Genomic DNA, 24,474 nt, shown 5'->3' on the forward strand with positions numbered 1-24,474 from the left:
AGTTTCTTGAAGACATGACCATTTTATAGCTCATTATAAATATTGTTCATAAAAAGTCATTGTATGATAGTCCAATATAACACTTGAAGTTTATGATAGTACCATTTTGTTCATATATTAACTTTCTGATTTTCAGAGAAGGAGAAAAAAGGGAGGCAGTGCATAATACATTTTAAAACAAATTTTTATCCGAAGCATCGACCATTTAAAGGGAAAAGCCCATTGTCACCAGAAGTAACGCATCCCTTAAGTTATCAGGATAACTGAGGAAATAATGTATTTAGAGTAACAGAGCTTGTGTTAGGTGTGCTAGGAAGCCCGTCCCTACAACTTTCTACTTCCTCTGTGAGAGGGAGAGTTTAATTGGCAGCATTACTAAGAGGATTTTGAAATTCCAAATGACATCTCACAGTCTGCCTCCCAGCCTCTGCCGCCTCTAGGCAGACCCCTTCCTCCAGCCACTTCCTCTTTGCCCCAACCTTTCCAGTTCCTTCCCACTCCTCCTCCCCACCAGTTCCACCTCTGCACACTTCAAAACAGCCTTTCTAAGTAAGAACCTGTACTTCATAGTGCTGGGACACAGAAGTCATTAACCCAGACAAATCCCTACCTTCAAGAGATTTCTCATCTAGTAAACCTCTTCCATTGAGGCTGTGGGACCCATAAACCCGTTGCCCTTGAGTTGATTCTGACTCATAGAGACCCTATAGGACAGAGTAGAACTGACCCATATGGTTTCCAAGGAGCGCCTGGTGGATTTGAACTGGCAGCCTTTTGATTAGTAGCTGTAGCTCTTAACCACTGCGGCACCAGTGTTTCAGTGGGACCCGTAGTTCTAAGAAACTCTAATCCTCAGCTTTTCTGGCAGCACTTCCTCTGCTTTTGAACCCTGTTGAACACCTGATTTCTCCTTAGAGAGAGCGCTTGCCTCAAAAGTCTTTGCTAAAGAAGACCAGGTCACCCAGGTCACAGGTGAGGAGATGGAGTCTGTGAGCATGTCCCTTCCATGCCTTGGGTCACTGTCCTCCCTCTGGTCCTTGTGTCTCTGATGTGAGTGCCATTTGTTTATGCCTGGTCTTCTACTTGTACCCCGGTCATTGCCTCACCTTCGCAATGGCCTAAACAACATCTTCCTTCACGTTTTCCCTCCCCACCCTACCCCTTCCTCATTTTTGGTAACAGTACCATCCATGCACAAGACCAGTCTCTGGTCTTCATCTTTTTTTCCATTTCCTCAACCCAGTGATTAGATTTCTGCTCCATTTCACAGGAATCGTTGGGTCTTTCTCCTCAGAGGTCTCTAGCCCTGCGCCTCTCTCCCTCAGCCCTCCTTTTCTCCCTCCCACTGTGCCTCACCCTCCCAGCACTGAACCTACTTTTTCTCCTCCTCTTCAGGTCCCTTGACCTCAGTTGCAGCCCCTGGGGTCCGTTTGAGCCTAGTTACCTATTTCACTTCTGCCCCCACCACCTCCCAATGAGGCCTGGACCCTGCTATTTCTGTGTCTGCCTTGCTCCTTTATATTTCCAACTGTCCACGATCCCACTGTATGTTTTCCCTCCTCTGTGGCTCTGTGGCACTTGGCAGGAAGGTAAAATGGAGCCGAATTTCTCCACCACCAGTTCCCCATGTCTTCTCCCTCTGAGCCTCAGCCTCACACTGCGCCCTGTGCTCCTGCCCTACCTTGTCCAAGGCCGTCAGATATCGACTCCCACAACTTGCCTTTTCCCACTAATACTTCCCAGTACAGTATGCTCCTCCTATGCTTTTTCCCTCCTCCCATCTTAGAATGGGAATTAGCCCTCCTGTTTCCCTGTCGTGTGCACGCGGACGCACACACACACACACATAGCCCTTCCTTCAAAAGTTATGTTCTCCTTCCTATATCTGTATCCTCTCCTTCCCTAGATCTACATTCCTTTCCTGTTGACCTAAACGTCCGGGTAGTTTAGCCATTCCAAGCCCCCTTCTTGGCTGGACTCATATTCCAAGAGATCATTTTTGAGACACTGCAGAGCAAGGTTTCTCAGTCTTGGCATTGTTGACACGGGACTGGATAACCCTTTGTTGTAGGGGGATGTCCAGTGCCTCGTAGGATCTTTAGCAGCATCCCTGGCTTCTACCTGAAAAATGTCAGTAGTACCCTCTTCCCCAACTTGTGACAACCCAAAAATATCTCTAGACATTGCCAAATGTCCCCTTGGAGGCGGGGAGGTGAGAATCACTCCAGTTTAGAGGTTGAGTGTGGGCCTGCTAACTCTTCTCTAAACTCTGTGCACTAAGCACTTTGGAATCCATAAAATATCCAGCTACAGCTTCAGAATTTATTCTGCACATGTGGAAAGTAATACTTGGAGAACAAAAAGAGGCTTGAGCCTTCTGTTTATGTGAAGGATGGGGTAATTAGCAATACTTAAAAAGTAAAAAGTGCATTCACTTATCTTTCCAATCAAGTCCTTGTTGAACAACACAGACAATAGCGGCCCTTCTGCAAAACACTGGTCAAGAGCCTCTTAACTGAGGTTAGTTAAGACAATCAAGTAGGCATTTTTTGAGTAAATGATTTAACTCTTAATGTGCTACCAGCGATGACGATGACACAGTAAGAGTATGGACTCTGAGGTCAGGCCACCTGGTTTATATCCCAGCTCCACCACTTACTGGCTATGTGCTGTTGCACTTGACTTAACCTCTGTGCTTCAGTTTCATCAGCTGTAAAATAGAGACGACTAAAAAAAAACAAAAACGAAAAAAATAAAACCAGTTACTGTTGAGTCAGTTCTGACTCGTGGCAACCCCATGTTTCAGAGTAGGGTTTTCAGTGGCTGTGACCTTTTGGAAGTAGATCTCCAGGCCTTTCTTCCAAGGTACCTCTGTGTGGATTCAAACTGCCAACCTTTGGGTCAGTAGTGGAGCACTTAACTGTCTACGCCACCCAGGAACAATAGACCTGCCTAATCTGGAGTGTGGAGAGAATTAAATGAGATAATACGTGGAAGGTACTTAGAAAAGTGCCTGGCACGTACTAAGTGCTCAGTAAATGCTAGCTGCTGCAATTGTTGCTGCTCTTGTTTTCCTTTCTTCCTTTTATCACCAGACTTCTCAACAGAGCAATGGCCTTCACTTCCATGTCTTCCAGACACTCTTTTAACCCCTTGGTACCTGGCCTCTGCCTTCCACACTCAAATCAGTTCATTTTCTCCGCTCTTACCTTCTTTTCAGCTCCTTGACTTAACTTCTCTGTATTTGACACTAGTGATCACCTTTTCCCTTGGAGCATCTACTTCCTCGGCTCCTTGGATGTTTTGCTTCTTCAGAAGAGCACTTGCTACTCTCTTGTTTTCATCCACCTCGTTTCAGGCATTTCTCTGGGCTCAGCCTTTAGCCTTTTGCTGTCCATTTTCTCTCTCTCTTAGATGTCTCTCTCCAGACCTTTTTCCTGGGTCCAAGCTTCTCTCATCTTCTCTGTGTCCCTCCACCCCCATGGCTCATAGCACTGTGAATAGGGCTGTTGTTCATCTAGTTACCTGGGTTTGTTTCCTAGGGCTGTCCTCACAAAGTGCCACACACTGGCTATCTTATAAGAAATTTATTATCTCACAGTTCTGGAGGTTAGTAGTCTGAATGAAATCAGGGTGTCAGCCATGTTGACTCCTCTTGAGGGCTCTAAGGGAGAATCTGCCCCACGTCTCTCTTCTGGCTTCTGGTGACAGCTGGCTGTCTATCACTCCAGCCTCTCCTCTGTCTTCACCTGGCTGTCTTCTTCCTGTATCTGTGTCTCTTCTCTTTTTATAGGGACACCACTCAGATGGCATCAGGACCCACCCTACTCTAGTGTGAAAAAAAAAAAAAACACCCCGTGTTAATTTAACCGATCACATCTTAAGAGACACTGTTTCCAAACCAGGTCACTTTCACAGGTACTGGGGTTAGAACTTCAATATATCTTTCCGAGGGACACAATTTAATCTGTGACATTTTCCAAGCCAAAAATCTGGGAATTATCCCTCTTTAACTCCCCCTCCTTCTCACCCCACAACCAGCTGGACCACATCCATTTCTTACATCTGGTCCCTCCTATCTAGCCTACTGCTTTTGCTTGAATTCTCACGCTGTCCCCGTCCCTGTTCCACTGCTGCAGTGGTTTCCCTGCCTTCTGTGTCACCACCCTGCCCCTTAGTCAGTGCTCCAGAGGGACTTTTTTCTTTCTCCCATATTCGGTTTGTCAGGTTCTGTGGATTCTGTGCTAATATGTCTCAAGTCAGTCCCCTCCACCTTGACTGCCAGTGCCCTACCAGTTCTTATTTCTTAGATGAACTATTCCATTCACTCCTAACTGGCCTCCCTGCCTCATGTCTTGTCTTCCAGACCACTCTCCACAGTACCACGGAGGTGACTCTTCTGTCTGCCCTCCTCAAGCCCTTCCATCACCTCACCACTTGGATAAAGGCCAAGTCATCTGTGAGGTACACAGGGCTCTTCACAGTCTGGCCCAGCAGCTGGCTCTCCTGCCCCGTCTCTGGCTACCTCCCCTCCTCCCTCAGCTCAAGCCACAGAGTGAGGTATTTGCAGTTCAGGAAGCTGGCCTTGTGGTTTTACGCCTCTGTACCCTTGTGCTCACGGCTCCCTCCATCTGGAATGCCCTGCCCCCTCCTATCTGCCCGGGGACACCTACACATCTTTGGGCTTCAGTGGAGTGTATCCTCATCCAGGCTACCACTTCATGTCCACATCCTTCTTCTGTGTGATTCCCCACAGGCCATAGCTATGTGTTCTGTTTCTTTCTACCTCAAGCTCGGGATCACCCACTGTGTCACCTTCCACTCAAATGGGCTGCCCACCTTGGCTTCTCGTTGTCATTATTCTCCCAGCCGCCCTAATACACGGACATCATCTTGGCCTTTACTCCTTCCCTGTCGATTCTCCACCCCCACCAGCAGCTATCCCATCTGTTCTTCCTGTGACATGGTCCCTGATCTTCTTCATTTCCTTTGCCCCCATCCTAGTTCAGGCCTTCAGAATTCTTTGTGCCCTAGCCTCAGCTTCTTTAACTTTGAGCCTCATTACCTGTATATTAGAGTATACATTATAATCCAGCCGCACTAGAATCCATACTGACCTCTGAACAGGTGGCATGATCTGCTATGATTATGCCTTTGTGTCTGACATTTTTATCCCAATTAATAAATTTCTAGCCATTCTTTTTGGCTCAACTCCAGTGCTTTCTTTTCCGTGGAGTGTTCACTGATTACTCTTATTAGAAGCGATTACTCTTCTTAAAACACCTAAATTCTGTACCTATTTTATGGTTATTATTATATGTTGATTTGCATGATTACTTGTGGATGCAGAGATTAGATTACAAACATTTATAAGGTGGGGATTATAAAGTACCCGCTTTCTGTCACATCTCCACTGTAGAACCTAGCATGTTACCATAAAACCCGTAAACCCGTTGCCATCAAGTCGGAATATGTATGTATATACCTATGTGTGTAGGTCGGCTTTATTGAGATATAATTCACATACCACACCATTCACCCATTTAAAGTACATAATTCAGTGGTCTTTAGTATATTTAGAGTTGCACAACCATCACCACAATCAATTTTAGAACACGTTTTACACCCCAAAAAGGAACCCCATATCTGTTAGCAGTCAATCCCATTTTCCTCTATACCTTTAGCCCTAGGCAACCACAAATCTTCCTGTCTATGTTTATGTATTCTGGACATTTCATATAAATGGAATCATACAATACTGGCCTTTCATGACTGGCTTCTTTCACATAGTATAAAGTTTTCAAGGTTCATCCATATTGTAGCATGTTATACTTTATTCCTTTTTATAGCCAAATAATATTCCATTGTATGGATATACCACATTTTGTTGAGCCATTCATCAGTCAATGGACATTTGGGTTATTTCCATTTTTGGCTAGAATGAATAATGCAGCAGTGAACATTCATGTCTAAGGTTTTGTGTGGACATATGTTTTCATGGTTTTTTTTTTTAAGGTAACTCTGTTTAACATCTTGAGGACTATCAGACTGTTTTCCAAAGCGGATGCACCATTTACATTCCCACCAGCAGAGTATAAGAGTTCCACTTTCTCCACACCTTGCCAACATTTGCTATTATCTATCTTTTTTATTGTAGACATCCTAATGGATATGAAGTGGAATCTCATTGTGTGTGTGTGTTTTTAATTGTGGTAAAATATATGTGACAAAATATTTGCCACTTCAGCCATTTTCATGTATTGACATTAATTATGCCCACTGTGTTGTGTAACCATTACCACTGTTTCCAAATTTTACCATCACTCTTAACAGAAACTTCATTGTGGTTTTGATAGTACAACTCTTATTAACTATTAGATGTTCAATAATTTTTTGTGTTTGTGCTTTAGGTGAAAGTTTACAGCTCAAGTTAGTTCCTAATTTAAAAATTTATACATATTGTTTTATGACATTGGTTGCATCCCCACAATATGACAGCACTCTCCCCTTTTCCACCCTGGGTTCTGTGTCTATTCGTCCAGTTTTCCTGTCCTTTCCTGCTTTCTTGTCTTGCTTTTGGGCAGGAGTTGCCCATTTGGTCTCATGTATTTGATTGAACTAAGAAGCACGTTCCTCATGTGTGCTATCATTTGTTTTGTAGGCCTGTCTAATCTTTGTCTGAAAAGTGAGCTTCAGGAGTGGTTTCAGTTCTGAGTTAGCAGAGTGTCCAGGGGCCATAGTCTCAGGGATTCCTCCAGTCTTTGTCAGACCAGTAAGTCTGGTCTTTTTTTGTGAATTTGAATTTTGTTCTACATTTTTCTCCCGCTCTGTCAGGGACTCTCTGTTGTGCTCCCTGTTAGAGCAGCAGGTGGTGGTAGCTGGGCACTATCTAGTTCCTTTAGTCCTTTTGATTAATATTTTCCTTGTGTCTTTGGTTTTCTTCATTCCCCTTTGCTCCAGATGGGATGGGACCAATAGATGTATCTTAAATGCTCGCTCACAGGCTTTTAAGATCCCTGACGCCACTCATTGAAGCAGGATGCAGAACATTTTTATGAACTGTGTTATGCCTAGATGTATCCTGAGACTATAGCCCCAGCCTAGTCCCCCAAGGTGTTTGGATGTGTCTAGGAAATTTCTATGCCTTTGCCGTGGTGAAGTTGTGCTGTCTTCCTATAATACGTCCTTCCTTTCACCCAAGTTGATTCTTGTCTACTATCTAGTTAGTGAATTCCCCTTCCTGTCCCTCCGTACCCTCGTAATCATCAAAGAATGTTTTTTTCTGTGTGTAAACCTTTTTTTGAGTTATTATAATAGTGGTCTCATACGATATTTGTCCTTTTGTGATTGACTTATTTCACTCAGCATAATGCCTTCCAGATTCATCCATGTTGTGAGATGTTTTGAGGATTCATCGTTGTTCTTTATCATTGTGTAGTGTTCCATTGTATATACCAAAATTTGTTCATCCATTTATCTGTTGATGGGCACTTATGTTGTTTCCATCTTTTTGCTATTGTGAATAGTGCTGCAGTGAAGATACATGTGCGTATGTCTATTCGTGTGGTGGATCTTATTTCTCTAGGATGTATTCCTAGGACTGGGATTGCGGGATCATATGGTATTTCTATTTCTAGTTTAAGGAAGTACCATAGTTTTCCAAAGTGGTTGTACTATTTTACATTCCCACCAGCAATGAATAAAGAGTTCTAATCTCCCTGCAACCTCTCCAACATTTGTTATTTTCATTTTTTTGTTAGTGCCAGTATTGTCAGGTTGAGATGGTGTCTTATTGTAGTTTTGATTTGTCAATAATTATTTTCTGGATAAATGATGTTTATATGCAATATAAACAAGCAAGTCATTTGAACAGGTTTGGTTGACATCTAAGTGTATTCATTAGCTAGATATGAGGAAGACATGATTCAGTATCATTAGAATCCAATTTTTAAAGGTAACCTTTTCCCTAAGCTTTGGCACCAAAAAAAGTAACTTAATAAAACCACATTCTGTTTTTAGTTGACAATATTATCTAGGTGGCATAATAAAAAGGTGGTGATTTGTCATGAAATTCATGTAGCTTTGCATTTTTTAATGTATTTCATAGTATAAACTAAATTACAAGCAAAATTCCAGCTTTGATGTTGTTCCTACTCAAAATCTATCACCAAAAGGCTCACTAATGAAGCAGAGGTAGATCAAGGAAATAAAGTAACATTCCCCCACCAAGCCCTCCCATTGCCCCCTCACTGGAACAGTGACAACTTGGGCACGCAAGACACCAATTTCTATGGTGACTGTGTGTGAGACCTTCCCATTTCCTCCATGACAGGCCTGTCTTCAAAAAAGCATTTGATAATACACGAGGGAGGAAGGGCGGCTTAGAAAAATGTAACTGCTAAAGTTTGTCTGGGTAGAGTTTTCGTCAGCAAATAGTAGACCCTGGGAAACATAACAGGTTCTGAAAACTTAATTTTCGTGACTCTGGAAGTCAGAGAAACAGCCAGCTCAATCAGTCCCTCTTGGGCAGTGGCTTAGCCTACTTATCTCAAGTCCGAGGTAATGGTGGAACTGATTTTGATTGGTTCTAGAGAGTTCTATCTTGGTGAACATCCATACATTTAGTCCATCTTTGGACAGACACTTCTTTCTGCAGCCCTTAAAACCAGAGTCCTATTGAAGGCCCTTAATTAAAGGCCTATGATTTGGCTTACCACTTTGTATGGTGTGCAAGTGACCAGGAAAGGAGCTCACATGGTGGAGCCAGAGTCAAAGTTCACGGTCAAAGGTCATGATGGAGAGTAGCCAGAGGCTCTGTTCATCTTACCTGACTAGTTTCAAACGCATAATTCTATAGTAGTATTACCTGCCGAGCCCTGACAATGGGCTTGGTTTTTTTTGTTCATTATCTGCAGCTACTTAAGAGGTACTTTTGTCTTTGGAATTGGGGGGCGGTATTTTTAACAACCATAATCCTTGTCTTAAGATGTTTCCAAAGGCCGAGAACAGGCCCCTTGCAAAGCCTCAGTGGACCAGTCCTAATAGTGGAAAACATGGAGGAAGCACTGCGAGGCCTGGTTTCTCTGGGCCCCGTGATAACTTCTGCAGTACAGCTCGGGTGAATCGTGGTGAACATGGAGTACTGCTCCGAGGGCCCCTGCTTTTCACAGCGTTGAAACAGGAGCCCTCTGAGAGAAGGAGATATTGCGTGTGGCTTCCCGATGCTTCGGAGGGCGACAGGGATGACACAGCATCAGCCGTTCCACCACGGGGTGGGGACATAAGGGCGGTCGGGCCTCCGCCATCCTTGGGGCGCAGGCAGCCCCCGCTCAGCATCATTTGTGGGGTGTGGGGAAGGTAGGGCGACCAACAAGTGTAGGACAGGGAGCTCAATGGGGCAGCAGCCCCCAGCGAAAGGGGCGAGGCCGGGGGAGGGAAGCCGCCTGAGTTGGGGGCGGAGTAAAGCTTGTTCTCTAATCTCCGGGCCCATCACCGACTCGCCCCACCTGGATGCGGAGAGCGAGGACCGCGTGGAGAGGCACGCGCGGGAGGGGCTCCCCCTCTCCAAATGTCTCCGACACTGAGAAGGGGGCGCAGAGCAGGGCACCCCGACTCTCACTTCGCCCCCCTTGTGCCTCCGGTGGCCTCGCCGCCTCTTCCCGTCTTCCGTTAAAATAATGAAACAAACCGTGGGCTGAAGTGATGAAAAGCCGGGGCGGGAGGCCCTCAGTGAGGGGTCGGGGAGGAAGGGGCGCGGTGGCGGGCCGAGGTGGCCGGCTAGCGAGCGCCGGGCTGATTGCGATCGCGCTCAGATGCGGTCGCCGCGACCCTTCCCCTCGGGCGGGTCCTCCCCTGGCCCGGGGCCCTCCCGGAGGAAGTGGGGCCACCCTGGGGCTGTGGTGGGGGTGGGGGGCGCCACCTCTTTCGGTTCTGGGATGCAAAGTACGACCACTCGGCCAAAATCGGGGTGGGGGAGGCGGGGGCCCGGCGGGTACCGCTCCCCCCCCCGCCCGGGCCGCCGCCGCCGCCGCTCAGTAACACGTCCCCAGGAGACTAGCAGGAGCAACACGTGATGTGTCTACTTATCAGGGTGAGCAAGGGAGAGCGAGGAGGCGAGCGTGCGGCAGGAGAGGGCCGGGGGCCGAGGCGGGGGGCCGGACCGCGGCTCGGGGCGCCGGGGGTCGCCAGCTGCGAGCCCACCTCCCTCCTGCGGGGAGCAGAGGAGGAGGGGAAGTGACTGCGGAGTTGATGAACTTTGCACATCCAGAAACGCCATTTTGATTCCTTTTCCGGAACAAGTTTGCATCTCTTCTCTCTCTCTCGCCCCGCAGCCCCCGGACGCCCCTCCATCATGCTCCGGAGCACACCGCCCTGGGCGGCCGTAAGTACGCGCTCCGGGTTTGGCTCGCTTTCGTCGGATCGCCGTGGAATGTCCGGGTCTGAGCGGGAGCGCCCTTTTCAAGAACTTTTGGGATGGGCAGGGTGCACTCTGCACAGCCGGTTGCACTTTTTAAACTCTGCCTTCCACGGGGCAAGGGGGCCCACGCGCGCTCCCCGCCGCGTCGCTTGCGCCTCGGGGCTGGCGGGGATGAGCGGGCCGCCTCTCCCCTCGGGCTGCCCGAGGGGCCGGCCGCCGCTCCTCCTCCTCCTCCCTCCCCTTCCTCTGCTCCTTTCCCCTTCCCGAGCTGCTGACTCGACCCGTCCGCTCCCGCGAGCGCCCGCCGCTGCTCGCAGGACCTGATGTGCATCCACACTTGCGCGTCGCAGCGCTGGGCCCCGGCCGGCTCCCAGCCGTCCCCGGCAGCAGCAAAGTTTATTTTTAACTAGCGCCGGCCAGAACTCGGATGGTGCGCGGACCGCGGGCCAGAGACATCTTCCCAGCGCCGCGCTCCATCTTCCGCCCTCCTCCCCCGACATCCCTCCCCCCCCTGTGGGAGGGGAAACTCTGCTCCTGCATACTTTCGAGTCACTCCCGGGGCCGCGAGCGCGGGGATGACGGCACCCGCTGCAAGGTAGCCGGGGCCGCGGGGCTCGTGGCGGACCGGCTGGGCTGCCCAGCAGCTCGGCTGGAGCATCGCCTGCGCATTCTCTCGGACTTAGTCTCGGCGCTCGGCGGGTACTCCGGCCCGCTGGCGGGGATGAGGTTTGGCCCCAGCTCCGGGGTGACTTGGGGGGGTGTCGGCCAGAGCCACATCGGGACGTATTGTTCGGTTGTCCTTGCCGCTGGCGTGGCGCGTACGTGTCTCGCCGGGAGCCCGGGGATGGGTGCGCGGCGGGGCGCTAGGGGTACCGCGGCGCCCGCGGCCGTCCCAGCCCGGGAGGGGCCGGAGCATCCGAGCGGGGCCGCGGGCCGCTGCGGGAGCTTGTGCAGAACTTTTGTCCGGCGCCCGCTGGACCAGTTCTCCGCGACTTCTGGCCTCAGGTCCTCCTCCATCCCGGCTGCGACGCGGGGCGGGGGCGGGCGGCAGGCGGCGGGCGGGGCCCAGACCCCCAGGCTCGGGCCGCCCCCAGCCTCCGCCCCGCTCGCGGTCTCTTAGGAAACTGCGACCTTAATGGTTGCTAAGGAGCAGGGGAGGTCCTTCCCCGGGCCGGCCCCCTCCCTGGGCAGCAGCGTTTTCCTGGATGGGGCTGGAGAGTCGCGTCGAGGATGTGGTGACTCGGCTCCCGGGCGCGGCGCGTGAGTACCGGGCGCGGGGCCGCGGGCCGGGTCACTCTGGACCGAGTGACTTTTTTCTCTAAGCGGGGGTGCGGCGCGCAGGGGCTCCGGGCGAGCGCCGGGCTGCGGCGGGTCGCGGGGCGTCGCCGAGAGCCCACTTTGTCGCCGGGCAGAGGAGGGTGGTGAGGGGCGCCGATGCCCCGCGATCAGCGGCACTCGGGCCGCAGGAGGGGTGGTTGACAGGCGCCGCGTGCAGTTTCCTCCAGCGACTGGACACTGCGCGATGCATCCGTGATGGATTATAAAAGAGGAGGAAAGTAGTTTTCCTTGCTCAGCAGATTTGCCTTCCCTCGCTCCTTACTGGTTAGGAGATAGAACGTGAGCCCAGATCCGGACGAGCAGTTCACATTCCATTACGAAATTCTACACGGCTTCAGAGCCAGCCCAGCAAACATTCGGGCACTTTGGAGGGTTTTTTTTTTTTTTTTTTTGATGTTGTTATTTTACTTTATTAGGGGTAGTAGTGGAGAGATAGAAGGGTGAATTATAAACATAAGTTTTAGGTATGCTGAAAAACCTGTCCGGGAATTTTCATAAATAGAGAAATTAACCTTCGTTGTTGCTCTAGAGTTCGGGTTTACGTTTAGCCCTTTATAAGCTAAGGGAAATAAAAGTTTGCCTCTTGGATAGGGATACTAGAAATAGCGTGATATTTCTGTCCTGAAGAGGAGACTCGAAATGGTTTCTGTAAAGGGTTAGTTGCTACTGTGCATCACTGTGTTTCTGAGATCTCTTTCTTTTAGCCAGGCAGTGGCCTGCGCCTGTGCAGCGAGTTTAATCTGGGAAAATTTTAACTGAAGTGAAAGGTGGAGAAAAGGGAACTGCAAATAATTATTTTTTTCACACCCGTTAAAAGCATCCTTTAGACTTGGTGCTTTTATAAGTAGTACTCAGGTATGGTTCTAAGACATGATTGGATCCGGAAGTCTAAAACTTTCTTTTTAAAACGTTGAGTTCTATGTTTTTTTCAAGAGTTCCACAGAACTTTTCAAGGGATGGGTTTGAGATTACTCTTCAAATAACTTATGCAAAGGTGGGCCACTAATTTTAGTTTAGTTTTTTTTTTTTTTAAACCCCATCTCTTTGGAGGGAGCCTTCTGGGTACCCTCTGATGGGTCCTGCTTTGATGTGTTTTTGAGCTTTGGTCACACTGAAGAATTAAACATTTGAATGGCTTTAATCAAGTTTTAAATGTGTGAAAAAAAAAAAAAAACACCTTCCCCCTCTTTTACAAAAGAAAGGGAGAGACTCCTTTGATTATTTGTTTAGCTTTTGCTCCATTTTAGGTTGTTAATTGAACTTGTACTTTGTACTGTCTTATCATTCTTAAAATACTGCTAAACTGGTGGCATTTTAGGATGTTTTGCTTTAAAAGAGGATTTGCTGGAAAATGTGATAGTGTTAGGAAATGCTGCTAATGTTTGGTCTTGTATGGCATATCACCACCTGGATTTTTCTAGATAGCATTTTAGTTTTCATCAGAAATACAGAGCAGAAGCCCTTTGGCAGACAAGTGTTAGTTGTGTGATGGGGAATATGAGGCTGACTCAGCTGGCACAGGTGATACATTCATTCCTAACTATTTACATCACCCAGTGAGTGACCTTTTGATCGAAGGGTCTTTTATGTTAGATATCTTCAGGCTCACTCCTGAGACCTGATTTGCATCCAGTCCAGGTACAGACTGTTGAAGGAGGAAAATAAACCTAACCTTATCTGTCCTGCGTTTATTTGATCCACAGCTGTTTATCAAACGTTACAAAAAAAAAAAAATTTTTTTTTTTTTTTACCTGCTGTACCCAGGCACTAGTTTAGAAGTCTTTTGCTTGCCATCATATGCTCACTTGTCAACATTATTTATTACTTTTCAATTAGGGAGATTTCCCAGTTACTGAAGTAAAAATTTTTGCATGGCATAGTTAGTATAGACTTAACTCCTACAAAAATTGGTGAAATGTGCTCTCTACAAACAAGTGAATCCTTTTGATGTTTCTATTCATTATCCTTCTGAAAAGTAGGTGGTGCTTCGAAGGTCATAGGATAAGGGTTGCTAAGCAGCTAAACAGAAGGATGCTAAAATTAACCAGAGCATTTTTGAAAGGGAGTCCTCCTCTGTTTTACATTATTTACTAGGTTTAATTAATTTTTGAATCCTCTGTGTCCTTTGACCTAAACAGGTAGGACATTAAGTTTGTTTTGTATGGGTTTTTTGTTACTATACTTAAATAATCACTTTTTTTTTTTTGGTAAATGTCTTTAATTGAAGTTCGGTGCTGTTTGACCAGCAAATGGTGTCAAACGGCAGGTCTGGGCAGAGGTCTTACCAGTGTGTTTAGGTTGAACCTTTCCCAGGATGTGTATGTGTCACATCACCTTATTTCATGTATTAGTAACAGACTTTTTTGGGTCTGTTTTGGAAATTCTACATAGTCGTTAAAGGAATGTCTTACTTTTTTTCTTTTATTAAATAAGATTTGCATTGAAAAGGTAGAAAATGCAATGTAGTATACATAGGAAGTATGCAATACAGTCTGTCCTGATAAGGTGACAGTAGTTTTCGTCCCGGTTACTGAGTTTATCATTCCTTAGATGAGGTCTTGACAGGACTCCTCAGTTAATTCAGCCCGGTTCTTAGATATCCTTTCAAAATAATTATATTAGGTTTGTAGTATCTTTGGAAACACTGACCAAATGTTAGAGAAAAAAAATGGTGATTTGTATTGTAATTCAGCTATAACTATGTTTAAAGGCATTGAAGTTTTCGGTGAGGTAAAATGGTTGAAATTTGAGTGGAGGCTAGGTTGGTAGCCCTGGTGTCTTGGTTGAAAGCAGGCCTACTGTTAGGTCAGATGTTGCCCTGCCTCAAGGTTATTTGTGTATATCTGACCTACTGAACAGGTAAAGTTGAGTAATACCTTTTACATCCAAATATGATTAAGAAATTGGGTGGGCTCTTTTTTTCCAGGGGGAAGGTAGATATGTTTTCTTTTTTAAACATCTATTAAAGAGATTTTTTTCAGTAGAAATAGCTGTGACCCTCTTCCAAAAGCAGGGGTCAGATTTTGATTTCCAGGCTCTGGGGGGCCTCCCCATAAATCAGAGGTAAAAGTTGTACCATATGAAACACGGAGGGAGGCATGCGATGTGCTTTCTGAAATGCATCACTTATTTTTAATTTCCCCCACTCCCATGGAAGGCAGAATACAGAAAGGAGAGGCGTCTGTTTTCATTCTTACTGAGGTAGGGGAATCAGGAGGGTGGGGAGTGAGGGAGACAGCCTTTTTTTCCGTCTATGTTGGCAGTCTGTCATCGACTGTGGCCTCGTCATTTTCTCTTGTCACTTAAGGAGAAAACCTGGAGTCACGTTCCTGGGGTAGTTGATGCTGATATGAGGTGAAGCAGAGTTAGCCTGCGATGGCTCTGGATGTTGGCGGAAGAAGGGGTGGAGTAAAGGGGGAGGGGAAGGGATCTGGAAGCAGCAACTGGCGCATCTTGTTTTTGATGGTACTTCAGGGTACAGGTTAGCCAGTCTGCCCATCATTAAAGGTGGCTGGCTGAATAGGTGCTTCAGACAAAAGAAGTGGGAGAGGGTGGAGACTGTTTGTTCAGTGTGATTCAAACAAGTAATGCTAAGAGAATTTGAAAGCCTGTGTAAAGTCACCAGGCTGGGTAGCTGAATGCTTCTACCTGGATTCACCCGAGGACCTTCAGACTCTGAGGGTGGGTGGTACTGACAGCGTGGAAAAAGCAGAATGAACCCCCCCCCGCCCCCGCCACCTGGCATTGTCCGAGGTGGAGAAAAAGTCTTGGAGGGGTAATGAGAAAAAGCTTTTCAGTGGCTCTGTTTGTTTTCCCTATAGGGTCACTATGTTGTGAGTTGACTTGATGGCATTGGCTTGATTTTTTGTCTGGTTTTGCTTGGTATTTCATTAGTTTTGCCCCCTTTTCAGAGACCGTGGGGGTAGGACTGTTATAAGAAAAAGTTTGTTACTTGGAGGCTGTAATTACGTCTAAAATTTTTTTTCTAAAGATGTACTTTGGATAAAGTTATTTTTGCACTGCTTCGGGGAAGACCTTTCACAAAGATTTTTATCTTCAGAGCAACACTCTGAGGGTTCGGTGAGTCTGTTAGCCCATTTTACAGATGTGCCAGGATCTACCCGGTGGTTGCTAATGAATCAAGCCTATGACCCAGAACTCCTGTCTCCAGCCTAGCTCAGTAGATACTTGCGCTTTAAAGTGTCCGTGTGGCCTCAGAGGACTTAGCATCAAATACACAGCGTGTGTGTTTGAATGAGACCAGATCCTTTTCAAAATAATTCTGTGGTTGAATTTGAAGATGTCAGGTAATTAAAAAAAAAAATTTTTTTTTAATTAAAAAAGAAATATTAGCCTGTGCCAGCATTTCTGTTGATGAATGCGATTATACATGTGTTTTTAGTAGGTTCTCTACCTCATGGGTTGTCGTAAGGATAAAATAAATGTTCCAGAAAGGAAAAAATCTATATATGGAAGAAAGTGGTATATTTTGAGCACAGGAAGCTTTGTGGGTATCCACTCTGGATTTCCTTCCCAGCGTTTTGCACAACTCCATTACCTTAGGCAGAATTTGCCTGGGAGGAGCTTATGTTCAAATTGGGGAAATGCGGCACTTTCTTGTTGCTCTCAGTGCTGGGAGGCAAAGAGAACTGGCAGATTCTTTTTAAGGAGGTTCACTTAGGTATGTAATTTAAGGACAGGCAGGTCACAAGCCTCAGACTTACCCTTTAAAGCAGTGGTTCTCCACCAGGTGACTTTGTCTCCCTGGGACATTTAGCAATGCCGGAAGGCACATTTTGCCTGTCACACCTCGGGGAGGGGTGCTACAGGCATCTGGTGGGTAGAGGCTAGGGATGCTAAACATCCTACAGAGCGCAGCACAGCTTCTCCCCCCAATGAAGGATTGTATGGTCCAAAATGTCAGTGGTACTAGGGCTGAGAAACCCTGCTTACAAGTACAGAAGACCTTTGTGGGTACAGGTAGCCTGGTGTGCTCCTTGTCTCGGATGTGATGCACGTGGAGATCTGGCATTTCATAAAGTAAGCTGTCCTTGCATGCCTGTCAGGGGCCGAGGCTGGCAAGGCCAGGGCTCCACAGACAATTTGGGTTTGGGAAAAACATCAGGTGGCATTAAACATATTTAAAAACCCAGCAGTAAAATGAAAGTCGTGGAACCCCTCTACATCTAAAATAAACTAGGTTGACTGGTGTTGTGAGGTTGAGTTGGTGGGATGGCTCAGCCTTCTGAACAACTTTAGGATGTAGGAAACTTGCTGTGGGTGCTGTCATGTGCCAGTTCACCCTCCTGGTTTAAGTTCTGTGGAGTTTACCTTTTTTTTTTTTTAAGTGTTTGAACTAGCCCTTACTTGCTTGACAGTTAATGTTTTGCACCTGTAGTTTCCCTTATTTTGTTTTCTCGAGTTTTTCAAAGTTCTTACTTAACTATTTGCCCTTTTTAAAAGGCAGTGTTTTGAGTCTGGTCTTCTGTCCCTATATGTCCTATTGGGGGTAGATGGCATACAGCTGGGTGGACCCTGCACCGTAGTTAGGAGTTTAGAAGGGGTAGAGAGAGAATGATGGGAAGGAGACAGTGATTACAATGGTCTTGAGATTCTTGAACTGCCAATATATGAAAAGGTGGTTGATTAAAAAAAAAAAAGATATGTAAACTTAAAACCCAGTTTCCTCAGACCAGAAGTGTCTCGTGTAGTGACAAGAGAGATCTTGACTGAAACCCTTGTCCTGGGTCTCTGACAGAGGTAGGAGGCAAAGAGTAAATCATGGAGCAGGAGAAGGAGACAGGAAGAGAGGGCAGTGGGAGGTCAAGAAAAGGAAGGGCAGTATGTAGGGAGAGGTAGTTGCCTCAAAATGGCACCTTCATGGATGAGCTCCAAGGACTGGGTGCTCCCACTTAGTGTAGAAAGGTGAAGGTTGCTTTTTTACATCGTAACACAGTGGACAACTGTAAGCTTCCTGCTCACATCCATACTGACCTCACTCAGAAGGCACATTTGCAGTCCCATACCTGGTCGTTAAGAGCCGAGTTCCTGCATCCCTGTGGAGTCAGGTACTTTCGCGCCCTCTACTATGACCTGTGGAAACGCTGGTGGCATAGTGGTTAAGTGCTACAGCTGCTAACCAAAGGTCGGCAGTTCGAATCTACCAGACGCTCCTTGAAAACCCTCTGGAGCAGCTCTACTCTGTCCTATAGGGCTGCTGTGAGTCTGAATCGACTCAACAACGATGGGTACTATGACCTGTAAACCCACAACTCCCAGCTCTCTTTCTCTGTTGATAACTTCTCCTAAGCTCCAGCCTTTTGCCGTGAGGATCACCCTGCAAGTACCCGAAAGTTCACTTGTAAAAATGAAAGTCATCTCCCAGGCTTCTGAAAGTTGATCCGAAATGCCACCATCCATCCAGTCTTCGAAGCCAGAAACCTTGTTGCCACCCTTGACTTCGTGTTTCTCTCTCGGCCCTCAGGTTCAGTCAGTCTCCAAACCCTCCCAGAACCTCTCCCCACATCAGCTCCGACATTGAACCTTGCCGTCTCCCCGCCTTGCTATCACCCCTGACCCTAAGGCCCTCATATCACAAAAGCCTCCTCCATTAATTTCCTGTCACCAGTCTCTCCCTACTCCAGTTCATCCTTCGCTTTGCTGCCTCAGAAACTGAAGCTGCTCATGCTGTTTACTTGCTTAAAAACATCTCGACTCCCTATTGTCTACGGGAGAAATCCTGGGCATACAACGACCTTTGTCCCTGCTTCTAAACTGTCTAGTCTCAGCTCTGGCCACTTTCTCTCTACACCACTGCCACAGTGAAAACTTTCTGACTGCCCTGCTTTTGCGTGGATTGTTGATTTTAGTTGTGTCTCTCGTTCCCTTCCCCCAGCAAACAACAGTTCTTACTGTTTGTTCAAGACCCATCTCCAGTACCAATCCTTCAAGGGAGGATTTGGAATAACTCACCCCATCCGTCCTGTCTGTCATCCTTTCATCTATGTTCTGTCTTTCCACCTCCCCTGGAATAGAGCCTCTCATCCATATTTTTCATCTCCTGTATCTAGCACAACGCCGGCATAGCTGGTGCTCACGCCATCACGTCTGTTGATTGAATCAATTTTCTAATGCAAAAATGAGTGGCTTTGAGAAGGCACAGGTTATTTTTGGAGTGGAGCCATGTGTGATTTGGAAGCAGAGGCCTAAATCAAAAGAAATAAGAGAAGAAAACAGAAGTCAACACACGTTTATGCGCACCCATTATGCAGAGTTTTGGGGCTAGGTGCACACTGTTGGCGGAGAGGTGTTGAATTACAGAAATTTTAAAATAAGACATTTGCTGAGCTTAATTTACTCAAAAATTACTGAGAAAAATCCCTGTTAATGCCTGGTTGCTCTGAAAGCCGTCACACCAGGACCTTTCCTAATTATAACCACTTTTCTTGGCTCTTGGTTTGAAGTTTACATTAAATAAGAGAGATGGGCACGCAGATCAAAGACCAAAACCATTTCAGAGCTCCAGTGTGTGGGCCCATTTTCTCTGCTTAGTTAAATTTTTATTTCATTAGTGGCATGAGTTAATAGGAGTGTTGGTCTGTGTATAATTTGACTTCTCTTTTTTTCCCGCTTTACTCCTTGGATTTAAAACAAAATATCAAACTCAAAACCTACAGGTTTAGAGCTTGCTTTATTTGTATACGTGGGCAACATAGGTACTTGACAAAAGTTGATCATAGATCATGTTTGTAAAAAGAATCATTTGCACTGTTTTCGGGGAGCTTCCTTTATGCTGAGACTTTATCTAACAAACAAGATCATCTTAAAATTTTTTTTTCACTTCCTTTTGATAGAGGTACGTGTATATGTAGCAATAGGGGTACTGGGAAGGGACTTGGGTAGCTGGAGGATGAAGTTTTGGGAGGATTTTCACATAGACCCATATGTACCTTCACGTTTTCAACCCTGTGAGTGCGTTTCCTTTTCAGACTAGTTTCCTTTTAAATTAACAACAACAACAAACTGGATGGTGGGAGGTCTTGGCACACTTTAACATGAAATGCTAGTTGAGGAAAAATAACGTCACTAGCTTGAAATATTCTTTAATAAATGCTTACTTGTTATCTAGTGCATAGGTTCAAACCTGCCGGATATGTTTATATGATATTCTAACTTAGTTGTATTTCTAAGTACCTTATATATTTCCCCCCCGATGTGGAAAACCGATTTTTTAAAAGCCGTTTTCTCTTCTGCTTTAGTACTTTTAATTGTTGTTTTGGGGGATAATTATATAACTGATTAGTGAACATCTCAAATGGATTTCCCAATCTATATGTGTTTGATTAAGCTGTTCTACGTCAGATCTTAAACCAAGTATAATTTAAAGGAGACTTAATTTGCATGTTTCTGAATTTAATCTGTATTTCAATCATGAAAATAAGGTTTCTGAGAACTGTTTAAGAGTTTAGTAGGCTTCGTAACCCTCCTTTCTCTAAAATATTATATCAAGTGTGATTTGTTATCGATTCAGTCTCTAGTTTTCCACCACCAAATTTGCCCATCCCTGTGGTTTATTTTTTTTACCTTTACAGATATTTATTTATTGATTTTTACTTATTCAATGAACATATGAGTATCTCCTATGTGAGGGCACTGTGATAAGCACCAAAGGTGCTGATAATGGCCGAGATAAACAGTGCTAGTCCATAGAGTATATATTGCATTGGAAAAAACATGGTAAACAACCAGCTGGTTAGTTGTGTGTAGCTCAACTGTGGTAGCGCTACAAGCGAAGAGTGACGAGAACGTGTGAAATGAGGTTTGGCCTCTGTGTGTGAGGGGAGTGGAGGATGCTGGGAGTTAGGTCAAGGAAGGCATCTCCTATGGAAGTAACATTTGAGCTGATGTCTGAAGGATGGTGAAAGGAAGGAAGGAGAGCTTCAGAGAATAGCACGTACAAAGGTCCTGGGATTGGAGGGGAGGGGTGTAGCTAAGGAAGCAGCGTGCATGAAGGTAGAGAAAGATGAAAGAAGTGAATGACACATGGTGAGATAGGTAGGGACGAGATCATGCTTCTTAAAAAAAAAAAAACCCGGTGCTGTTGAGTCGATTCTGAGTCACAGCGACCTTATAGGACAGAATAGAACTTGCCTATAGAGTTTCCAGGGAGCATCTGGGGAATTCGGACTGCCGACCTTTTGGTTAGCAGCCTTAGCTCTTAACAACTACACCACCAGAGTTTCCAAGGTATTTGAAACTTTGTCTTATAACTCTGGGAAGCTGTGAAGTGTTTTAGGCCAAGGGGTAGCATGATGAGATTTTCATTTTTAAAGATTACTCCTGCTCAGAGTATAGACTAGGCTAGAAGGAGGCAGCTGTTACACGTTCTATTTGCAAGAAGTTAAAAGGCTATTTTTTGAAAACCAGAGGTGGCTTGGAGTATGGTGCCAGTAGAGATGGGGAGCCTGGATGGATTTGATAGAGACTTATGAGGTAAGAAGGACTTAGGGGAAGAGAGGGAGGCATAGGGATGACTCCTGGATCTCTGGCTTTTGTAGCTGGTTGGATGAATGGTGGTGTCTTTCTCTGAGATTGGGAACACTGGATAAAGTAAGGCTTATAAGCAAGGTATGTTACCTAGCCTTAAAAGAGTTACATTTTTATGTTTTGAATTTTTCTACTTATATTATGTTTTAGTTGGTTGAATATTATATACCTGGCATAGATAAAGTATATTCTCACTTACATAAAAGTGAGAAACAGGTTATATTCTTACCTATGGAAAGAAATGAATGGCTTCTTCCTTCTCTCCCCTCCTCCCCTTTCCTTCCTTCCTGTAGATGACTTGAGCTTTTGAATGATTTTCATATGAGATGCACAACTAAATCTTAAGGGCTTTTAAATTTTGTTTGTTTTTATAATGCTTTATCTGTTCCACTTGTGAGTATAGGCTCAGGGCAAGAGCCTTTGGGTATGAACCAGGATAGGAATGTTCTCCGAATTGGCTATAGTTAGGAGTATCAGAAACCCTTTCTTGACCAGATATTCCAACCTATTTCTTAACTGGAACGACCAAAAGGACCTCACTGGTCATCTGACCCTCTTAATGTCTTAGAACTACATCAGTATTTGCTTGACCAGTAATCTATGTGAAAACAAAGTCCATTCAGTAAACAGAAATGTGTCATGTCTCTGTCGTGTGTTGGATTCCATACTAGACTGGTGAGTACCAAATGGAAAGAGTAGCCCTTTCTGTGAGCAGTGGAGCTTGTCCCCACTGATTATCTAGCCCGTCTTTGAACAACTTTACCTTTGGTGATATGCAGATGACACAACCTTGCTTGCTGAAAGTGAAGAGGACTTGAAGCACTTACTGATGAAGATCAAAGGCCACAAACTTCAGTATGGATTATGCCTAAACATAAAGAAAACAAAAATCCTCACAACTGGACCAGTAAGCAACATCGTGATAAATGGAGAAAAGATTGAAGTTGTCAAGGATTTCATTTTACTTGTATCCACAATCAATGCCTATGGAAGCAGCAATCAAGAAATCAAATGATGTATTGCGTTGGACAAGTCTGCTGCAAGAGACCTCCAGAAAGCAAAGATGTCACTTTGAGGACTAAGGTACACCTCACCTAAGCCATGGTATTTTCCGTTGTCCCATATGCATGCGAAAGCTAGACAATGAATGAGGAAGATCAAAGAAGAATTGATGCCTTTGAATTGTGATGTTGGCAAAGAATATTGCATATACCATGGACTACCAGAAGAACAAACAAATCTGTCTTGGAAGAAGTACAGCCAGAGTGCTCCTTGGAATCAAAGATGGAGGGACTTTGTCTCTTGTACTTTGGACATACTATCAGGAGGGACCAGTCCCTGGAGAAGGACATCATGCTTGGTAAGTTGAGGGTCAGTAGGGTCAGTGAAAGAGAGGAAAACCCTCAATAAGATGGATTGACATCGGCTGCAACAGTGGGCTCAAACATAGCAATAATTGTGAGGATGGCGCAGGAGTGGGCAGTGTTTTGCTCTGTTGTGCTTAGGGTCACTTCTTATGAGCCAGAACTGACTCGAGGGCACCTGCTAGTATAACAGCAACCTCTGAAGGTGGCAGACTTACTACCCCCAGGATGCTCTTGGGTTTTTATTGTTTTAATTAACTTTTTTTCCATTACAAACAAAATCTTTGTGGAACAAGATAGAAAGTGACATGCTTTCTCCTGAGTTGATAAAGACTAGATTTTTTTTTTTTAGAAACTGTAGCTCAGGCATGTTGCCTTGTGCTTTATCCTACTAAGGGAAAACGTGTGGAATCTACTCTCAGAGAGTTCCATTAATGTTCTGGGCTACTTAACCACCCTCAGTTGCTTTCTGCTGTGTTAGAATTGGAAACCCTGGTGGCCTAGTAGTTAAGAGCTACAGCTGCTAACTAAAAGGTTGGCAGTTCAAATCCACCAGGTGCTTCTTGGAAACCCTACTGGGGCAGTTCTACTCTGTTCTATTAGGGTCATTATGAGGTGGAATCGACTCAATGACAATGGGTTTGGTTTTTTGGTTTTGGTGTTAGAATTACTGCTTTCCGAATGAGGATGTCTCCTCACTTGTCTGCAAACTCAACACCTTGTATATGAGTTGGGGACACGATAATTTAAGATGACCTCACAAGAAAGTCTTATCATAGCTCCTGGATTTAGGTAGTGCTTTCCCCTTAAATCATTCAGTGACTCATCATTGCATCTATGGTATCAGTCCTGACTGGTGTAAACCAGGACTTCCTCTTGGTCCCTAGACGCATTGGTCATTTGTCCTCATTGGGGAGAACATGAGTTTTCATCTCCCGCTTACTTGCATAGATGCTTCCACACCTGTCATCACAATTTATTCCAGCCCTGTATTTGAGACGATGAACTGGATAGAGGGAAAAAATTCAGGAAAGACCTTTTCTCCTTTTACTTTTTCTAATTGAAATCGCTTGGTGAGGAGATGCTGCGAAGAGAACTTTTAAAACCAAATTTAAGCATATTTTCCGAAAATTTAAATCTTAAGATACTAAGTAAGCTACTCGAATCCTTCACGTCGCTGTGATCCAAGCAGATATAAGTCGTTACAAACATTGTTATAAATATAATTTACTGAGAGTTGCTTTGTTCTGATTATCCAAAACTGGTGTCAATAATACCCTTAGTAACCAGTTTCTGGTGACAAATGTCTATAAGCTTACTTTTGGGTATACCATCCATAGTTGGTTGTTTAGGCTGGTGCTAGAAAGTGGTGATGATGGACTCAATCTGTTGAGTATTTTTCCTTAAACGTTTGTGTATCTTGCACCACTCATAGTATCACTGCTTAACTGGTGGTGTTAAGTTCTCCAGGACTTAGGGTATCGGAATGTCTTCATGTAACTATATTTTAGCTATGTTAGACCATCTGTGTTTTACGATTCAGAGAATGAAAGTTGCATTTTTAGCCTCTGAGGAGACTAATGAAATAAATTAATAAAATAAAGTAATAAATGCTTCGGAATTCTAGTGAGCTTTGTTCGGGTGAGTGCAAAGTGATATCAGTTAAGCCAGGTCATGTGATACTTAAAGGTGTCCATGATCTGTCCCCTTCTTTTTGTACCCAGAGCGCACAGCACTAAAAGAAGTGAAACCGTGGCATTGGACTACATGCGGTAGAAGTTTCCCTTTCCCTCAGAGGAGTGGGTCTTC

At 45.3% G+C, this 24,474-nt stretch overlaps 1 protein-coding gene across 6 annotated transcripts in view; it reads left to right on the forward strand.

Moving 5' to 3' along the window:
• The first annotated feature begins 10,027 nt into the window (after positions 1-10,027).
• Positions 10,028-24,474, forward strand: part of RREB1 (ras responsive element binding protein 1) — a 145,572-nt gene continuing 131,125 nt past the window's right edge. For 2 of the 6 annotated variants that reach the window (XM_010597562.3, XM_010597563.3), the window contains exon 1: positions 10,141-10,381. The gene's annotated coding sequence lies outside the window, so the exon portion shown is untranslated. Of the gene's footprint in view, positions 10,091-10,140; positions 10,386-10,896; positions 11,013-11,483; positions 11,678-24,474 lie in introns of those variants that run through there. The other 4 variants (XM_064280217.1, XM_023557665.2, XM_023557664.2 and 1 more) reach the window with 4 other exon arrangements.

This window comes from Loxodonta africana, chromosome 1 (assembly GCF_030014295.1).
Source record: "Loxodonta africana isolate mLoxAfr1 chromosome 1, mLoxAfr1.hap2, whole genome shotgun sequence".
Lineage (NCBI taxonomy): Eukaryota > Metazoa > Chordata > Mammalia > Proboscidea > Elephantidae > Loxodonta > Loxodonta africana.